Source organism: Anolis carolinensis, chromosome 3 (genome assembly GCF_035594765.1).
Source record: "Anolis carolinensis isolate JA03-04 chromosome 3, rAnoCar3.1.pri, whole genome shotgun sequence".
NCBI lineage: Eukaryota > Metazoa > Chordata > Lepidosauria > Squamata > Dactyloidae > Anolis > Anolis carolinensis.
This window is the reverse complement of record NC_085843.1, coordinates 210268096-210289532: the sequence shown is the minus strand read 5'-3', so window position 1 is coordinate 210289532 and position 21437 is coordinate 210268096. Positions and strand designations below refer to the sequence as shown.

The 21437-nt window shown below is 41.0% G+C and overlaps 1 protein-coding gene across 2 annotated transcripts in view; it reads left to right on the top strand.

Moving 5' to 3' along the window:
- The first annotated feature begins 8071 nt into the window (after positions 1-8071).
- Positions 8072-21437, top strand: part of stambpl1 (STAM binding protein like 1) — a 47161-nt gene continuing 33795 nt past the window's right edge. The window contains exon 1 of one of the 2 annotated variants that reach the window (XM_008116284.3): positions 8072-8664. The gene's annotated coding sequence lies outside the window, so the exon portion shown is untranslated. The remainder of the gene's footprint in view (positions 8665-21437) is intronic. The other variant, XM_003224367.4, reaches the window with a different exon arrangement.

Sequence of the window (21437 nt, the reverse complement as noted above, 5' to 3'; positions counted from 1 at the left end):
AGGTCATCTGATATAGTAAGAGGTGCAAGGCCATGGGGAGAGAGGGATAATCTAAGCCAATACTTCAGTGTAACCATTCACACTCTGGCCTCAATTCTCAGGAAGCCAGTCTCCAGACGCAGGGTGGCATTGGCCAGATCAGAGTCCTCAGCTGGACTTCACAAGCCCTCACAGACCTGCTTTCAGGTTACAGTTCTTTACCTCATTTCATAACTAAAGCCATCCAACTTCTCATTTTTTTAAAAATGAAAAATCAGTGTGTTTTGAGGAACATTTTTGCCCTAAAGTCATGCAAAACGTCCCCCCCCCCCCCCCGAATGCATGAAAAGTTCTAAGTTATGATCTTGTAGTCAGCATGGCACCCAAAGAATGGTGTGCCTTTAATGAAGGTTCACCTGGGTGGAGACATGTGTAGTTTAGTACAGTGGGAATATTTGACCTCATAACATAGGCCTTTTGTGTAAAATAAATGATATCAAGGAAGTGAAGTTTGTAAAACATGGGAGATGGATATATTATATAAACTATTACCCAAGGATGAATTCCTTCATTCTCACCCTAGTGGAGGATAAAACTACCCAGGGAAACTTTGAGATATGTACTGTAAGGTCCAAACATACATGGCTTGAAAATCTCCCCCCCCCCCCCCCCCCGGCATCCTCCCAAAGAAAACCTTGAATTTGCCATTTTATACAAGGGATACCATTTTGCAATGCCACTACACTGTGCATGTAATAAATAATACATTTTATTTGTACCCCACCACAATCTCCCCGAAGGGACTTGGAGTGGTTCACAGAAGCACTTTGAAGTGCCGCATATAAAAACAGTACATAAGCATAAAACAGCAATACAAGTTTTAAAACAACACACATATCACACATATAATCCATCTGATAAATGGTAAAATTCCTAAAATGGAGTAGAAACTGCAAACAAAGCTGGCTATCTGTAGTAATAGATCGAAGTGCAAAGTGAAGCAACTGGTGGACCCTCAAGCTTAACCAAATATTACACAAGGTCAAAGGCCTGTCTAAAATACCATGTTTTTAAACTAGCCCGAAAGGCTTGGATAGTGGGAGCTAACTTAATCTCTCTAGGAGGGTATTCCAGAGCTGGAGGTCACCACCGAGAAGGCTCTCTCTCTTGTCCCCACCAACTGTGCTTGAAATGGTGCTGGGAGTGAGAGGAAGGCCTCCCTGGCCATTCTTAAAGCCCGCACTGGTTCATGGTGGAAGATGCGGTCACAAAGGTAGGCAAGACCCGAAATTTAGGGCTTTGTGGGTGTCAACCTACACTTTGAACTGGGCCTGGAAACCTGTCAGAAGCCAGTGGAGCTGCTTTAAAATGCATGAAAGTGGGATTGAGAGAGGGAGGGAGAGAAATTGAGAGAGAGAAGGAAGGGGAGGGGAGGGAGAGAGGGAGGAAGCAATTTAGCAGACAAGCAATATTGTTTTTCAAAGATGCAGGGTGGAACTACACTGGCAAGAAAGTATCATTCTGTATTCATTGCCTTCCAGCTACAAATGTAGCCCTGGAAACTAGAATCAGTAAATATTTACCTTCACTGCCTTGAGCACATACAATCATTTTACAAATGGTATGGGAGTTTAACCAGCAAATAATATTATTGTCTTTTAACACCCTCCAGAGATATCAGAGTAACCTCTCCTTATCTGACCTCCAGCCAGTATAGCTGAGGACAATGGTCAGGTCAGGGAGGGCGGAAAACCCTTACGTAGAAAAATGTTTCTTGCAAGAAAAAGTGTCATGCTAGTGTTAAAGGGCAAATTCAATTGTCTACACAGAAATTATTCATGCTCTAGGTCACAAAAGTCACATGATTTAACTGTTTATATCTATGACTCACAGATGCACTCATATTTAGGAAAAAAGGATACATGCTATTATTCGATGTTGTAGTTTTAAAAGTTCAAGCCTGTCGTTTGCATTACAAATGACAAACTTCTTCAACAATCCCTGCACCCAATTATTGCTAATAAGTCTTTGAAGCCATCCCTTCCCCCACTTTATTTATATTCTACCTTTTCCCAGATTGGGACTCAAGGCAATGTGAAAAAGGAGAGGGGGGACAAACAACAGAAACCCAATAAAACAAAGCTGGCCATATTGATGGATTCTGAATCGATGGCTTGAACCATTCATGTCTTGAGAATCTTTTTTAAAAAAATAATACAAAAATAAAGCTTGATTTTGCTATTCTGTTTTACTATAAGAGTTTGTATACTGGGACTATGAATTTTGGTCTCCATTGAGGATCTGGAATGAACCGCAGCAGATATGAAGGACCTACTGTCTAATTAAGAACATACGAAATTAAGGACAAAATGGTATTAAATAACAACAGACTTGACATCATGTAAAATTTAATTTTAAAACAAAACCTGAAAACCATATAGGACCACAAAATCCCTTTTCTCATTCATAATAAATTTCCAAAGGTTGGCTGGGGGAAAAATGTTTTAACTTGGCAACAAAGAAGGCCTTCTCCTGCATTCCCATCAACTGTGGGCCCTTCCAGGCAGTCCCTATATCCCAGGCTCTGATCCCAGGTTTTCTGCTTGAAACTGGATTATATGAGTCCACACTGCCAGATAATCTGGGATAAACAGAAAACCTGGGATCAGATCCTGGGATGTAGGGCCTGTCTGGAAGGGACCTGAATCTGTGAAGGTGATGGGATAGAGAGAGGTGTTCTTCATGCATATCTTAAAGCTTAGGATGGCTCATATGGAAAAATGCAGTCCTTCAAAAATCCTGGCTCTCAGCCATATCACACATGACATTCCTGATCTAAATGAATTGCAAGAAACAACCAGATACATTGCTCAAAACTATACCCCTATCTGCTGACTCAATTTAATGTTTTTATTTCTGCACTGTTAAAAGAAAAGTCCGTCTTGGAAGTGATTGTGGGTCTCTCTAGGTCCTCCAGTACCAGGCATATAGCCGGGGGGGGGGGGGGGGCTTGAGGGGCTTGAGCCCCCCCCCCCCCCGAAATTCTCAGGGTGGTCCGCGAGAAGGCCTTACATTTATTATTTAAACTGTTATGTTTATTCATATCATGATCTGAGCACCATGCTCAATATATCCCATATGCATGGGGGTATTGGGATAACGATACAAAAGGTTTGCTAGGGTAGACCCTCTCCCGCTCAGACTCAGCCCCCCACCCCCCAATCCCAGCCCCTCCCGAAACAAAATCCTGGATACGGGCCTGTCCAGTACTATTTCATGGTGGGCTTCTAACTAAAGTATAGTCAAAATATAGCATTCTCTCTTATCCATAGGAGGTTTTGGAACCTATGCCCCATGGAAAAGGGACACATACTGTATCTAGTTGATTATATGATTCAGACCAAAACTGAAAACTGATAAATTACTGATACAGTGTTTCACTGGGTACAGTGGAATACTTCATAGCCTACTTTTCTGAATTGCTATTTTAGGACTCTGCATATCCTTTAAGGGAAGTTGCAATTGTTGACTATAAACCTTAACACTGCTACCACATCCAGGTGTGTCTTCAGTAGGTAAAGCATGGCCCCAGGCACGTGGAACAGGTTGTTTAATATAATGATTATATAAAAATACTCAAACTACTGGTGGTTTGTTTTGTGAATTCTAATGTATTTTAAGAGCGATGGTCTGTTTTTAGACACCTTGAGAGATAATTAGAGGTAAAGGTATATATATGCCTTTGAGTTCATCTTGCATTGGAACAACCCTTTTGACTCCTAAATTCCAAAGTGTGCATACAAATTCCAATGCTGTCTTATTGTTGTTGTGTGCCTTCAAGTTGTTTACAACCTATGAAAAACCCAAAACAGGAGTTTCTTGGCAGGATCTATTTAGAAAAGGTTTGTCATTGCCTTTCTCTGAGGCTGAAAGTGTGTCTTACCCAAGATCACCCAATGTGTTTCTGTGAATGACCAGGCATTTGAACACTTGTCCTCAGAGTCACATTCAATCCATGACACCATGGCTTGTTCATCCTCTCAAACTGTCCCCTTCCTGCCCCCTCCCCAAACCTAACCCTAGAAATAGAGCAAATTGTCTAAACTGTAAAGTGATGGGAACAGCACTTCACTTCTTAAATAGTTAGTATCTCCCCCACCCCTACGTAATATTTAACATGAAAAAATGATTATTTTTCAAGTCAATGACATTATTATTATTATTATTATTATTATTATTATTATTAGACAGCAAAAGAGCAAAAAGAGATAATGATAAGAAATCTGCTTGTGTGCTCATTTGTATACCTGCCATGAACATTGCAGAAATTCAGCAAATATACGTAATTCTAAAAAAGATCCACATTAAAACTGCATTTTCATAAAATACACATTAAAATGGTATTGGCAGATCATTTGAGAGCCTTGGGGCAGCCAATGAAAAGGTCATCTGGGTGGTGGTTGCCAGTCAGTTTCTGGGAGGCAGGAGCAGAGGCCCCCTCCATTCCCAGAATAGGACCCTTGATGGCAAACACCTCTGTTTTGTCTGGATTCAGTTTCATTTTTTTTCTCATCCAACCCATTACTTCCTCCAGGCATTCATTCAGAAGAGACACACTATTCTTAGCTGAAGCTGTTTTTGTAGACATGGAGAAATATATTTAGGTGTCATCAGCATAATGATAACGCCCTGTCCCATACCTACGGATGACCTCTCCCAGCAGATTATGCGGTCCAGCACATCTTAGAGTCAATGATTTAAAAAAAAAAAAACCTTTCAAACAGATTTCTTATGTCCAGCAGATTTCCAGCATCTGCTACAACTAAACCTGTCTGGATGCCAGGGGAGAATTTAACGGGACTGACAGCTCCCTGTCTTGACTCTCCTTAAAGTCCTTCAATTTTAAACCTATTTCATGTCCTGGATTTTGAGGCCGCCTAGAAGGGCCTTGAAATAAACCCCTAAAATAGGACTACTCCTCAAGAGAAATCTTTTAAATGGTAAAAAGCTTTTACAGACACCCTGTGTATGTACAGTAGAGTCTCACTTATCCAAGCCTCTGGATTATCCAAGCCATTTTTGTAGTCAATGTTTTCAATATATCGTGATAGTTTGGTGCTAAATTCGTAAATACAGTAATTACAACATAACATTACTGTGTATTGAACTACTTTTTCTGTCAAATTTGTTGTATAACATGATGTTTTGATGCTTAATTTGTAAAATCATGACCTAATTTGATGTTTAATAGGCTTTTCCCTTAATCCCTCCTTATTATCCAAGATATTCGCTTATCCAAGCTTCTGCCGGCCCGTTTAGCTTGGATAAGTGAGACTCTACTGTATTTCATATTCCACACAGGCTCAGAGGTTTCTCCTGACATTCTGGTAGAACTACAGCTGACACACTCACGAATGTGTCGCAACAGAATTTGGAAAGCTCTGGTTTAGGATTTAGTTACTTGCCCAAGGTCACCCAGTGGCTTGTCAAGGACAAGGAGGCATGTGAATTTGGTGCAGAGCCACCTCATCTTTTAGCACTGGAAAACCATAGACGGGGGGGGGGGGGGGGGGGGGGGGGGGGGGGGGGGAATCAGGAGAGGTCGAAACTTTTTTTCCAAGATGACTTTTCAGGTCAGTGTCTCCTAATCTGGCACAAGATCACAACAAGGCCCTGAAATTACCATCATTGTGCAAAGGTTCTTCACAGGTAATAGGTCCTGGATCATTGCTCCCTCTTTAAATCAGTTGTCAGCCACTAAAGACAATAGTTTTCACAACTGTCAGATGTTTATTTCTGTTTTCTTCTTATTTCATTTCTCATGACAATGAGTTATATGAGATATCAAGATGCTCTCCACTGTGAATTAACAAGAAGTTTTTAATCAAGAACAAGCTGTTCTGATGGTACTGTTTTTGGTGTCAGTGATTCGAATGCAGGGAGTGTAGTGAGCTCTCACTATTAGCCCCAGCTTCTGCCAACCTAGCAGTTCAAAAACATGCAAATGTGAGTAGATCAATAGGTACCCACTTCTGTGGGAAGGTAATGATGGCCCATGCAATCATGCCGGCCACATGACCTAGGAGGTGTCTACAGACAACGCTGGCTCTTCAGCTTAGAAATGGAGACATGAAGTTGGACATGAATAGACTTAATGACAGGAGAAAACCTTTACCTACTTTCGAACCCCTAAACTACTCACTTGGCTGCGACTTGATGTGGATTACTTGCTTTGATAACCTGGCTTATATGGTAGTGTACAAGGGCCTCAGAGGTTTCTCCTGGCATTGTGGGGACACTGCAGCTGACACGCTCACTAAAGTGACACAACATACAGTTTGGAAAGCTCTGGTTTCCAGTTTAGTCCAGGCATGGCCAAACTTCGGCCCTCGCCTCCTCACCCTTGTGGACCATGAGCTGAGGAAAGGTGTTATTTTTAAAATATATTTTTATTGAGGATCAAAAGGGAAGGGAGAGGGGCAGAAGGGAGAGGGAAGGGCATTTTTTTACAAATGTGAGAAAAATAATGTAATAGGATAGTAGTAAAAGGGTAAAGGTTTTCGCCTGACGTTAAGTCCAGTCATGATCGACTCTGGGGGTTGGTGCTCATCTCCATTTCTAAGCCGAAGAGCCGGCGTTGTCCGTAGACACCTCCAAGGTCATGTGGCCAGCATGACTGCATGGAGTGCTATTACCTTCCCGCCGGAGCGGTACCTATTGATCTACTCACATTTGCATGTTTTCAAACTGCCAGGTTGGCAGGAGCTGGGGCTAATAGCGGGTGCTCATTCTGCTCCAGGGATTTGAACCTGGCACCTTTTGGTCTGCAATTTCAGCAGCTCAGCGCTTTAATGCACTGTGCCACCAGGGGCCCCTAATAAGATAGTAGGAAATCAATAAAAGAGAAAAAAGAGAAAAAGAAAAAAATATATAATAAAAATATAAAATATATACAGTAGAGTCTCACTTATCCAACATAAACAGGCCAGCAGAACGTTGGATAAGCGAATATGTTGGATAATAAGGAGAGATTAAGAAAAAGCCTATTAAACATCAAAATAGGTTATGATTTTACAAATTAAGCACCAAAACATCATGTTATACAACAAATTTGACAGAAAAGGTAGTTCAATACGCAGTAATGTTATGTTGTAATTACTGTATTTACAAAATTAGCACCAAAATATCACGTTATATTGAAAACATTGACTACAAAAATGTGTTGGATAATCCAGAACGTTGGATAAGCGAGTGTTGGATAAGTGAGACTCTACTGTAATAATAAAGAATAAAAATAAAAATGATGGTGACTTCCATCTAGTCATTTGTGGCTTTGTTTTTTTTTTAATTCTACGTAAAAGTTTCTTTGTAGAGGGTAATTTTTTTTAGCATAAACATAAAATAAATTGGCTCTTCTTATTTCTCAGTTTATTGTGGGGGGGGGGGGGGGGAGGAAGGAAAGAGAACCAAGAAAAAAGAATTCATCCTTTAAAAATGCCATTTATTTTCTCTTTCTTTCATATTTCTCTACCTTGGAGCAGTCTGTATATTTAAACAGATTTCCTGAGTTTTTCTTTAATAATTTGTCCAGGAAAGGTGTTACAGTAGAGTCTCACTTATCCAACGTTCTGGATTATCCAATGCATTTTTGCAGTCAATGTTTTCAATATATCATGATATTTTGGTGCTAAATTCATAAATACAGTAATTACTACATAGCATTAATGTGTAATGAACCACTTTTTCTGTCAAATTTGTTGTATAACATGATGTTTTGGTGCTTAATTTGTAAAATCATAACCTAATTTGAGGTTTAATAGGCTTCTCCTTGATCTCTTCTTATTATCCAACATATTCGCTTATCCAACGTTCTGCTGGCCCGTTTATGTTGGATAAGTGAGACTCTACTGTATTGTAGCCTTTCCTACCGGCTGCTAGGAATTGTGGGAGATGAAGTCCAAAACACCTGGAGGGTCAAAGTCTGCCAGGGCCTGGTTTAGTCACGTGCCCAAGGTCAATCACTTTGTGGCTTTTCAAGGGCAAAGAGATATTTGAACTTGGTGCAGAGTCGCCTCACCCTTTTGACACCGGGGCTGCGCACCTGAGGCCACCCAAAGGCCTACGAGAAAGCCTTTCCCAGCTCATGGTCCACAAGGGCGGGAAGGCGAGGTTGAGAGCAAGCCGCGCCTCTCCCTCCCTTCGACCTGGCGACGAGCTGCTCCCTTCCTCCTTTTTCTGTCTGGCAGGGAAAGAGTCCTCCTCTCCCATTGGCAAGCCGCCGCCCTCTTCTTTTGTGTGTGTCTCTCTCTCTGAGGCGGGGAAAAGGGCGAGGGAGGAGGGCTGCGTGCGAATGGTCCTCTCCATTCTCGTCTCCCTTGGAGAAGAAGACACCTTCAGTATCAGCCAGAACCAGCTCTTGAGGTTTCCTGAAGGGAAAACACTGCGCCAAAAGCCTGGCGCTTTGTAGGGTTTGTGAGGAAAGCCTCCAAGCCAGGGATTCGATCTCCTTCACGCCACTGATTTGGCGACTTGGAAAGCACATGCCCGCGTCGTTTGGAGGCTCGCCCATGACAAGGGATGGAAAGCCGGCCAGGCAAGACCATGGCATGTTTTAAGACACGACTGATGCTGCTGCTGAACATGTGACGAAAGAGAAGGTTTGGAAGCCAGGCAAACGGACTTTGGGTAAGCTGATGCATGCTTTCCTACATCAATACAATCGACTCTCAGGGCCCTTCCACACAGCTGGATAAAATCCCACATTTTCTTAACATTGAAATGTGTTTTAACTATGCTTTTATGTATGTATTCAATATTAATCTAATTTTATCTCATGCTGAGGATGCCTGCCATAGATGGGGGTGAAACGTCAGGAGAGAATGCTTCTGGAACATGGCCATACAGCCCAGAAAACTGACAACAACCAGTGATTCCAGCCTTTGACAACACATTGGGCAATTTTTATTTTTGATATATTTACATTATAGGTTTTATATGATGTTTTTGACTGATTCATGCTTAATTTTTTGTCAGTTGTCTATTATGTTCTGTAATGGCATTGAATATTTGCCATTTTAGTTTAGAAGCTGCCCTAAGTCCCTTCGGCGAGAGAGGGTGGGTTAAAAATAAAGTGTGGTTATTATTATTGTTATTATTCTGATATCAGAATATATGGCAATGTAGAGCCAGCCTCAGGCCCCTCCTACACTGCCATATAAAATCCAGATTATATGCTTTGAATTGGATTATATGGCAGTGTAGACTCATATAATCCAGTTAATAGCAGATAATGTGGGTTATCTGCTTTGACAATGCAAATTATATGACAGTGTAGAAGGGGCCCCAGGGCCCTTCCACACAGCGATATAACTTAGAATATCGAGGCAGAAAATCCACAATATCTGCTTTGAACTGGGTTATCTGAGTCCACACTGCCATATAACCCAGTTCAAAACAGATAATGTGGGATTTTATTCAGCTGTGTGGAAGGGGCCCCAGTTAACTGGCACACTTGGGATTTGTTAGCTGCTGAATGAGTGTATTTTCTGGTTGCTTAAGAATCATTACTAAAAAGAGGCCTCATACTATACACTATGCCACGAGCTCTGTACTGATTTAATATTAATATTGAGGTACAATAATTAAAAGCAAATAAAGGCAAATAAACATAAGATTAATGTGACACTGTTTACTGTGTCACAGTTCTCTTATTTAAAGTATTCATTGACTCAGTCCAACCCCCTGCCATGGGATCAAAGCATTCTGGACAGAGCACTAGCCTCTGTTTAAAAACCTCCAGATTATTTATTTCTTAGATTCCCCCCCCCCCTTGTAATTCTGGTTAACAGAGACTGCTGTAGTAAAAGTAAAGGTTTTCCCCAGTCATGTCCGACTCTGAGGTTGGTGCTCATCTTCATTTCTAAGCTGAAGAGCCGGTGTCATCTGTAGACACCTCCAAGGTCATATGGCCAGCATGACTGCATGGAGCACCCTTACATTCTCACTGGAGCAGTACCTGTTGATCTACTCACATTTGCATTTTTTCGAACTGCTAGGGTGGCAGAAGTTGGGGCTAACAGTGGGAGCTGACCCTGCTCCCCGGATTTGAACCGGCAACCTTTCAGTCAGCAAGTTCAGCTGTACTAGCTGACTATTGTAAAGACCATATCATTTTATGGATTCGTTAGAAATTTTGGGCAAGGGACAGGACTAGCATTTTTCTGAATCCTGTTACATTTGATCCCACTCCTATATAATAACAACAACAACACTTTATTTATATACCTCCCTATCTCCTCAGTGGATTCAGGGCAGTTTCCAACATGATAAAAACAATATAATACAATGCAATACACATAATAAACAGAACCATACAACAATGTAAAATAATGCAAGTAGTAATACACAATATACGATCAGAACAATGAAGAATAAAACTAGTATAGATATAGATACAGATACACATACATAAATATCATGTCACTGCACACTATATCTGAAGAACTGGGTTTTATCCACGAGAGATAAGCCCTTTCTACACTGCCATATAAAATCCAGATTATCTGATATGAACTGGATTATATGGCAGTATAGACTTAAATACTCCAGTTCAAAACAGATAATCTTGATTTTATATGACTGTGTAAATGGGGCCTTAGTCTTAACAGTGCTGCTATATTTCCTTCTTTTCCCCCTTTCCTCTCCCTTCCCTCTTTTTATCACCAGGAATGTGTTCACCTGCCATAAAGGTTTCCTCAGTTATTATATTTCCCTTTGGATGAAAAGCTACTGGTGGGTTCTGTGATGTGGAAGTGAGCTGATCTGGAATAAAGAGCAACACCACTTCCCCCTCCTTCCCCAGGCTGAAATTGTAACAGAACTGAAACCATCCCTGCAGTTATTGCCAGATGGCTCCTGTTGTTATAGAAATACTGTACTGTTCTTTCACTGTTCTTTCAAAAGGAAGGCTCATTTCAGATCAGAGCAGTCTTCAGGAACAACATGATAGATGCTCTCCTCAAATTTTCAGAACAGTGGAACAGTATTTGTGTTGCCAGATTTTCAAAACAGCATTAAGAGAGAACCGAATATCATAGCATGCAAGATTGATAAGTAGCTATAATAATAATAATAATAATTATCTAACTTTATTCTTATATCCCGCCACCAACTTCCCAAAGGGACCCGGGGCGGCTTACAAATGGCACAAGGTGCCTGAAACAACGTAAAAGTGAACACAATATAAATGAAAACCCATACAACATACAAAACATCAATTCAGACTCAATTAAGCTGCAACCCTCTAACCATGGTGGTAAATTACTGGCACCATGACTGGGCTGTAAACATTGGAATAAAGTAAGTGCCAGTTGCAGTAATGGAGAGAGGGCATGGGATAAAGTGTAGGATGTTTATTTACTACGCAGGACAACTAGGGGCTAAATCTCCCTGAGGAGGGAGTTCCAAAGCCGAGGGGCCACCACCAAGAAAGCCCTCTCCCTTGTCCCTACTAATTGTGCTTGTGACGGTGACGGGACTGTGAGGAGGGCCTTCCTGGCACATCTTAGAGCCCGCGTTGGTTCATGGGGGGAGGGTGTAATGCGGTCACAAAAATAGGCAGGACCCAAGCTGTTTAGTGCTTTATAAGTGACTAGCTGTGCCCGGCCATGCGTTGCTGCGGCAAAGTATGGTGGTATGGGAAATAAAGTATTGAGGAATTGGTAAAGGGTAAAGGGTAAAGGTTTTCCCCTGACATTAAGTCCATTATAAATGGGTTATATAGCTGCGTAGAAGGGCCTTGAGTCTACATTGCCATATAATCCAGTTAAAATCTGCTAATCTGTATTATATAGGCAGTGTGGAAGAGGCCTAAGTGAGGCCTAACTCTGCCTGTCCTCTGGGCTGAGTGGGTTGCTAGGAGACCAAGTGGGCAGAGCTTAGCCTTCTAATTGGCAGCAATTGGATAAAAACAATTATTCCTCTCCCTCTAATTAGGACTTTATTTTTCTTTTCTTTTTGTTGTATCAACCTAGAGGTGTGGATGATGGGTTGTGTTGTCAAATTTCGAAGTTGGGGTGCCTGTAGTTTTGTTGTTTTGTCGGTCGCTGGGATTCCATCACTCTTTTATATATATAGATAGATAATGAGCACTTTGAATTGGGTCTGAAAACTCCCTATAGCTGGCTCTGGTCAGTAGCCTTGTATATTTGTTATCTATCTGAATTCCAAATCATAAAATATTGATTTCAGTTCAATGCGGGATGTGGGTTTTTAAAAATAAAATTAACATGCTATCTACTTTAATAAATTGCATGACACAGATTTCCATCTTTATGAAGATATATAAGGATTTCTTCATTTCTTCAGAAAGCTTTCCAACTCTCAAATTGGGGGCATCCTGTTTGATAGGAAACACCTGCTGCTCTTACAAGAGGCAGGTTTCTCAGACCATAAATAAGAAATGTTCCTTATAATAAGAGTTGCCTGGTAACATTAAACTCCATATAACAGGGCTCACAACTCTAATTGACCCACTGGACACATCTAGCCTTTTGTAGGGTTAGCAAGCCCTCATGCTCTTTCTATATTGGGAAGTAGTGTCTGTTCTGGTGATTTACTGCATCACTGTTTCAGCTCATTCTTCATGTCGGGACTGCAGCCTTTTCTTTGCCTGTCCTCAGCAGTTTCACAGCTACTTTATTGATCTCTGAAAGGCTTGTGGTTTCCATCATGAAGGCTTTGTAATGGAATGAGGTTAAGAAATACAGAAGCCTGGCAGAGATGACCAGGAAGGCCCTTTGCTTAAAATGCCTGAAGAAATGTTTTAAACCTCTTACACTAAATTGCTTCTTCTTCTTTTTTTTTTAAAGGACTCTTCTGAGGCCCCTTCCACACAGCTGAATAAAAATGCACATTATCTGTTCTGCTTTGAACTGGAATATATGGACTCAGATAATGCAGTTCAAAGCATATATTGTGGGATTTTCTGCCTTGATATTCTGAGTTCTATGGCTGTGTGGAAGGGCCCCCAGTTCAAAACAGTTACTGTGGATGATTTGCCTTGATATTCTGGTTTATATGGCTGTGTGGAGGGGCCCTGAGTATAATGTATGGCCTTCACAATTTATTCTGGCTTTACATCTTGGCGTTACTAATGTCACGATTCCAGGCTGACTAATCTTGGCAAGAAACAACTATAAATCTAAGAATGATTAGCACAGTAAAGATCAGATTCTGCTGCCCTTGTAATTGCTCTTGTTCTAATTAACATTTTGCCATGGAAATTTTGAAATAATTCCTGTAAATAACATTGTCAGAAAATGAAGAACAAATCATGAGGAAGACAGGAAGGAAGTAATGGTTGTATGTAGTCATAGTCTCAAGTTGCTAAAACAAAGGCTTGATTTGCAATAAAATGCTTGTATAGACTAATAAAATTATCATGTATTTTTATTTTAAAATATCATATAAAAAGGACTGCTGTGGTTTTTTACTGGATGTCACAAAGCAAAACAGTTAATATGAGCGATTAATGAATAGCTGATATAAAAATTGATCGTATCTTGAGGCTGATAATCATCTTGAGAAATTCAGTTGCTCAAGGTGAGATGTGCCTGGAAGCAAATCATTCTGCCAGGTAGTTACTGTTTGTTACAGGAATTGTAAAACTGAGTTCTGATGATAAAGTTTTTACACTGTTGACATTTTGATATGCTGTGGTGAGTTGTTATTTTTTTCACCTTCCACCTATTTTGTTATTAGGAATATAAAGCTAAGTGTTATATTGATGTTTTGTCTTCCTATTCAAGACAACATTTTTCTTTGATATTATATGCACATATAGGACTTCTGTTTTATTTTAGATTAGCTTGGGTTATTTGAAAAAGTCAGTTTTTAATTGTACAAAATGCGTAAGATTGTGGGTGAACCACAATTCACATCATGCCAGGTCAACCCTGAAAAACTCTATCAGTACTTAAAGTTTGTTAAGTTGGGCAAGTTTTCTCTGGATGCATCATCAGTGGGGTTCAGAGTTCTCTCTGGTTGTAGGGTAAACTACAACTGCCACTATGGTGGATTCAGTCCCTTCAAACCCTTCCAGTAGGTTGAGTTAGTCATGGGGATTCTTTGTGTCAAGTTGGGACCAGGTCCATCATCGGAGGAGGTCAGTTTCCCTGGAAGGAAGGTTACTTCTCCTCAAACCCCTTCAGTAAACAAATTTCGGCATATCAGGTATGTGTGCCAAGTGTGGTCCAGATCCATTGGTGTTTGGGTTCACAGTGCTCTCTGGATGTAGGTTTTTTTTTTCCATGTCAGGAGCGACTTGAGAAACTACAAGTCGCTTCTGGAGTGAGATGTAGGTGAACTACAACTCCTCCAAATCAAGGTGAATTTTTCCCAAAAACCTCCAGTAATTTTTGCTGGTCATCGGGGCTCTGTGTGTCACGTTTGGTCCAATTCTATCTTTGGTAGAGTTTAGTCTCATTGATTGCAGGCGAACTATAAATCCCAGTACCTACAACTCCAAAATTTCTAGGCCAATTCCCTTCAAAACCCACCAGTATTCAAATTTGGGCTAAATTTGGTCCATATCCATCATTGTTTGAGTTCATAGTGTGCTCTGGCTGTATGTGAACTACAACTCCTATACATTCCTCTAAAGATCTCCAATATTTTTTGTTGGTCATGGGAGTTCTGTGTGCCAAGTTAGTTCCAGGTCCATCATTGGTGGATTTCAGAGTTCTCTTAGACTGCAGGTGAACTATACATTCCAGTATAACAACTCCTATAAATCATTGTGAATTATCCCCAAATCTCTCTAGTATGTTCAGTTGTTGATGAATTCCTCTGTTTACTGTGTGCCATAGAAAAAAATAGGAAAGGGTTATGGGAGAAGCAGCTGGTGAGGTCATGCAATTTCCACACCAATGAAAAGAGTCAGAAACGCTGGGAAGTCTGTGGTGGAGGAAATACAGAAAATCTAGGTGGAAATTGTATCCATATGAAGACCTTCACTTGGGTGATTTATTTATTTCGTGTCAAAAGCATTTCACGACAAATACATTCCACAATGATGGGGGGGGGGGGGGGGGGAGAAAATCACAAGCAACTAAATAGTTTTGGACCAAAAGCGGGCAACAGCAACCGCATTGTCCGTAGCTTTAAACAACTCCTCCTCCGTACATGAGGCAGGGCATTGTGGGCAAGCATACATATGAGGAGTTGTTTGTTCTGCTCCACAGTCACACAAGGTAGAGGATTCCTCCAGGTAGTGCCACCTTGCCAAGTTGTCTTTAGATCTGCCCACTCCGCTTCTCAGTCTGTTTAGGGACTTCCAAGTTGCCCATTCTTGGTTTGCCCCGGGAGGAAGACCCTCATGGGGGGGCCATCCAGTTAGAATTGCCAGGTTTAGCTGCCCAGAGAGACACCGTTGCTGCTGCTGGAGAAACATCAAGAGGAGTGGTGGTTCTCATGAAGCCCTTCCTTGATTTGAGTCTGGTGGGAGGAGGCTGATAGTCATGCAGTGGGTGGCTTTCACAGTGTTCAACCTTTTTTCTCTCGCAGTTAGCAGCGACTTCCCATCGCACATCAGGAGGGGCAATGCCAGCTAACTTGTAGAGTTTATCAACAGGTGTAGGTTTAAGGCATCCTGTGATGATTCTGCATGTTTCATTCAGTGCTATGTCCACCTTCTTTGCACGGGCAGACTTGTGCCAAACAGGACAGGCGTACTCAGCAGTTGAGAAAGACAAGGCCAGGGCTGATGTTCTTATTACTTGTGGGTCTGCACCCCATGCGCTGCCAGTCAGTTTCCGCAGGATGTTGTTGCGTGCAGCTACTTTGTGCTTGGTGTTCATGCAGTGTTTCCTATATGTTAGTGTTCGATCTAAGGTGACACCAAGGTATTTAGAATGGAAACAGTGTTCGAGCTCTTGGCCTTCCCAAGTAACTTTCAGTTTCCTGTTGGCTTCACGGTTACGTAGGTGGAAAGCACACACTTGTGTCTTGGAAGGGTTGGGCTTCAGGTGGTTCTCTTTGTAGTAGCTGGAGAGATCTTTCAAGGCATTAGTGAGCTGCTTTTCAACTGTTTCAAAATCTTTCGCTTGTGTTGTAAGGCCAAGGTCATCAGCATATATAAAGCTCTTTGTGAGTGGTGGTTGTGGCTGATCATTCGTGAAGATGTTGAATAAGGTCGGTGCAAGGACGCTGCCTTGGGGTAAACCATTCTTTTGCCTCCTCCATCTGCTTTTCTGGCCCTGAAACTCCACATAGAAGCTGCGGTTTTCCAGGAGGGTCTGGACAGTTTTTGTAAAGTCAAAGTCCCAGGTGATATGGTAGACTTTATGCAGCATTTTTCTATGTTGCACCGTGTCATAGGCTGCCGTAAGGTCCACAAAGACTGTTCCCGTAATGCAGCCTTTCTCATAGCCTTCCTCGATATGCTCAGTCAGATGAAGAATTTGACCTGTACAGTTTTTCCCTGGTCTGAAACCTGCTTGTTGTGCAATAAGCTTGGGTTCGATAACAGGCCCTAGTCGATTTAATAGCATCCTCTCATAGACTTTATATAGATGACATAAGAGGGAGATGGGTCGGTAGTTCCTGGCATTGGAGGCATCTTTACCAGGTTTTAAGATGGCAATTATCTTAGTTTTCCTCCATGCTCTGGGAATCTGTTGGTGTGCCAGGCATTGATTGTAGAATTTCAAAAGCCAGTTTTCAGCTTTGGGGCCCAAGTGTTTGATTTGCTCCATCATCAGGTCATCTAGGCCAGGTGCTTTACCAGTCTTACATCGCTTGATGGCTTCTCTGAGTTCTTTCAGGTTTAGAGGAGAAGACAACTGGTGGGTTTCAAGTTCTGGCACCCTGTTGATTTTCATCTTTATTCTGCTTCAGTTGGTTTTCCCATTCTGAATTAGCTGGTGAGCTATCTGATCTGGTGTCACGTTTGCGTGTCCATGGTTGACCAGAGGGTCACTATCCAGGCGTCTCAGCAGTTGCCATGCTTTTCGGCTACTCTTGGACATGTCCAGGTTCTCAAGCAGCTCTATCCAACGGTCTTTCTTAGCATTAGCTAAGGCTGTAGATAGTTTTTGGCCTGCTGCTATAGTCCCATCACTGTATGGATTCTCTTGAAATAGTCTGAGATATTCCTGTAGCTGATTTAGTGATTCTTCGTTTAGGCCTGGTAGGTAGCTTGTGCGACAGCCTCTAGGGATTGAGAGCCTCGAGGATCTTTTCACAGCTTCTACAAACAGGTCATAGTTTTCTATAGAAGGTTCTATATCAGAAATATATCACTTGGGTGATGGGAAGTATGGTGTTTGTGGAAGACATTGGCAGGGCTCTTGGACATGTTTATGGCATGGGACGGAGGACCATTTGGTGTTTCTAGAGCAGTAGGAGCTGTAACTATTTGTGGTAATAGGAGCTTGTCTATGTAAGTGGACACCCCAACCACACACATACATATTTTCACTTTTATAATGTGTATAGTGAAATATGCTAATGTTCAGTGCCAGGCAACATTTCAGGTTGTAACAAATTGTTCTCCACACTCTTAAGTGTCTCCTTTAAAAGTGATGCCCTTAATTCAGTGGCGCTTGGGGCCACTCAAGTTTAATCACTCCATTAAAAACATGGATTTAAGTAATTTTGGCTTAGATTTGCATGTGCTTGAAACCTGAGTCATACACCCCCTCAGCTCTCTGTCATCTCTAGAAAATACTCAGCTTCTGATGAGTTGGCCTGAGAGGGCTGTGAGTCTGCTGCCAGCATGTGCTAAGTTCAGTATAGTTAGTCATTTAGCATGTTGGCACAGCCATAAGCAACTATGGATGCTTGACATAATACACTAATGGTACTCAGTGTGCCAGTGGCAACCACACAACATCTCCCCTTCGCTCTGAGCATTGATTTTGTCCCATTGATTTCACTGGTACTTCAGTACAAGTGTCTTGATCAGGATTAGTTCTATTTTCTGTCTGGCATTCAAAGATATTTTACCTTATGATTAATGAGAAAATTAATTCTGGATTAATTACATACATAGCCTGTTTAACCAGGTGGAGGTGTTAATGCCATAATTAATTGGGCAGTCCAGGGCTCTATAGAATGCCTGATTCCAATTTAGGAACCGCACAAAGCCTTAATCTTTCATATGTGGGCAACAGAATTACTTTTCTGCTTATTTCCTGTTTCCCATTGTGAAGAAGAGCGAAACTGAACCTACTTACTGAGTAGGTGATCTGCTCTGTCAGACTTTACAGTATAACTGTAGCAGTGCATAAACAGCATGCTGTTGAGAATACATATCTAGACATGGGTCATATTTAAAACAAGCTGTGAGCAAAAAGCATAATCTTTCATTTGTTGATACAGCTGTCTTAATAAAAAATAAAATGCTAGTCGTATTTAAGTGAAAGTACCTTTCTGTATGGCATTAAGATTAAGTAAATATAATGAATGTGGAGTACAAACTAAAGTTGGTGATTCATTAAGGAATTCTGGGTTATAATTTTTCTGAGATGTGCAACCAGATGTGTAACCTTGAGCCTCTCTCTGGGCCCTTCCACACATCCCTATATCCCAGAATATCAAGATAGAAAATCCCGCAATAACTGCTTTGAACCAGGTTATCTGAGTCCACACTCAGCTAATGTGGGATTTTCTGCCTTGATATTCTGGGATATAGGGCTGTGTGGAAGGGTCCTCTTTTTTTGTTTTAACCTAATCTATCTCTCATAAGTATGTAGTGAGTACAACCAGATGAATCCTTTTGTCCTAGTGAGGTGGAGGGAAACTGGATAAACCAATTATATTTTTAGAAACCAATATTGTATGTGTGGGCCCCCTGGTGGCACAGCGGGTTAAACTGCTGAACTGCTGAACTTGCTGACCAAAAGATTGGCGGTTTGAATCTGGTTCGAATCCAGAAGGCAGGGTGAGCTCTCATTGTTAGACCCAGATTATGCCAACCTAGCAGTTCAAAAACATGCCAATGTGAGTAGATCAATAGGTACTGCTCCGGTGGGAAGTAACGGCACTCAATGCAGTCATGCCGGCCACATGAACTTAAAGGTGTCTTTGGACAATGCTGGCTCTTCAGCTTAGAAATGGAGATGAGCACCAATCCCCAGAGTTGGACACAACTAGACTTAATGTCAGGGAAAATCTTTACCTTTACTTATTATATGTGTGTCCATATATGATGTTATAGATGATTTTGCTCAAAACAAAAGACGTTTAGAAATTAGAAATTACTATTATTACTATTGTTTTTATTAAAAAATTCCAAAGCCATGTTACTTTTGCACTGGCGTAATGTTTGGATAAACAACACAGATGTTGCTGGATGGCAGCTCCCATCATCTCTTGCAGCTAATCCTTATGAGAGATGAATTCAAGATTATCTGGAAGGCCACACATTGTTCACCTCTAGTTATCATATCTACCAGTACTTTATTTGTCAAAACACTCCAGACTTCTCACTATGAATTGTGTCTTTGTTGTCTCACTATGTGTCTCGTATACAAAAGGTAGACACCTCCAAGGTCATGTGACCGGCATTACTGCATGAAGTACTGTGCCTTCCTGCTGGAGCGGTACATATTGATCTACTAACATTTGCATGTTTTCAAAGTTGGCAGAAGCTGGGACTGACAGTGGGTGCTCTCCCTGCTTCCTGAATTTGAACCGCTGGCCTTTAAGTCAGCAAGTTCAGCATATCTCAGTTTTATTTAAGAGTTACAAGGAAGAAAGGGAAATACACAATAGTAACGTGCATGGATAAAGTATTTCCCTTCCCACTCTACAAAAATGTGTAGTTTCTCAGAAAAACTTCTCAGGAACAACTTGAAAGCACAGAGCAACATCTGAGCTTATGATCAGAACTGCACTCAAATGTTATTTGCCACTAATGGTCATGATATATGACATCTCTTTATTGTAAAATATGGGTGTTATCTTTTGTTTAAGTATTAGTATAGATGCTCTTGTTCACTATGTGCGGTTACTGATTTGAATGAAACCACAATAATTTTGAATGTATTTTGGTTACTTCATTCATTAATTATGTCTGTTACTACTATTATTTTATTACTGCATCTTTCCACACATAAACATCATGGGCTATTTCTGGCACATTAGCAGCCCACAAATATATAACAAACCTTTGCATTTATAACTAGGCAAATTACTGTTTTTCTTAAATGTGATCTACTGCTGCCAAAAAGTAGAAATACCTGTTGCTTTTCATTTGCAATGGAGTGCTTCTGTAAATAAATTATATAGAACATCTATTTGACTGTTCAAAGTTGTCAGTAAAATATTATGATACAACTTTTATAACACTAAATTGATTGAAATAGTAAAAAAAAGGTGGTTTGATCATCAACAGGTTTGAAAATTATAGTAATTAGCAACGGATATTTTGAAATACGCAGCATGGAAACATACTGTTCTTTTGGCTTTTACTCTGAAACTCCAGAATTACATTTTAAACAGTCAAACAAAGTTGCAGTAACTATTGACAAATAATGTAGTGATATGAATCCATTTAGCAAGTGAGGTAGTGCTATTGGATAGTACAGTATTAGGCTGTGGACCTTTGCCACTGAGAACTGGCAGCATTCTTGTTTGAAGATACTTCTTACACCAGGTAATTGAAAGGAAAACCTTTGCTATGCTGCTAGATTTTCCCCTGATTGCTGCAGGGCTATTGAGGAGCAATTTTAGTTCTTTCCTTGCTAGCAGTTACATTGTATAATTATAAATGATAAAGGTACACATTGCCATTCCTGGCTTCCAGGAATATTTGACTGCATTCAAATAATAGGTGTGTCAGATACATTTTCTCATTGTGTGACTTTTGAACTAGAAAGTTAACTCTATGTGTACACCAGACAGAACTAGAAGACACAACCATCATTTTCAATAATGCATTGCAACCACAATTTAAAATTGTTCTGAGCATATTTGTACTGGAAAGCGTACTAGAAATAAGAGCCTGAGTATAGGAAAAAGTAATCTTTGATGAAGTCTGCTGGGGGAATATATGTGTCAGGACAGACAGTTGCCATGATCAATGATTGCGCCTTTCTCCACATCCAGGCATCTCTCCTGGGCATTTGCATGGCCTTTCACTTGGAGAATCTTAAGGAGAGCTTGCATGACCACCTCATGAGAGTGTGAGTTGGAGTAGATGTTCTTTGGACAGCCCTTTCCATTCTATGATTCCAATTTGCACTTGGGGGGGGGGGTATTTTCAAAGGCTGAAATCTTATTGGTGTAAATCTGACTGATTCAGTGCATCTTTTTTCGTCAGGAGAAAGGATAGGAATGGTTCCAAAGAGATCACTGTCTCAGCTTCCCAGTCTTCTTCCAGAGAAGTCCCAGTTTGGCATTACGCTGTTCTCACAATCCAAAGTTCCCACCAATCATTCCCTAAATGGGTCCAA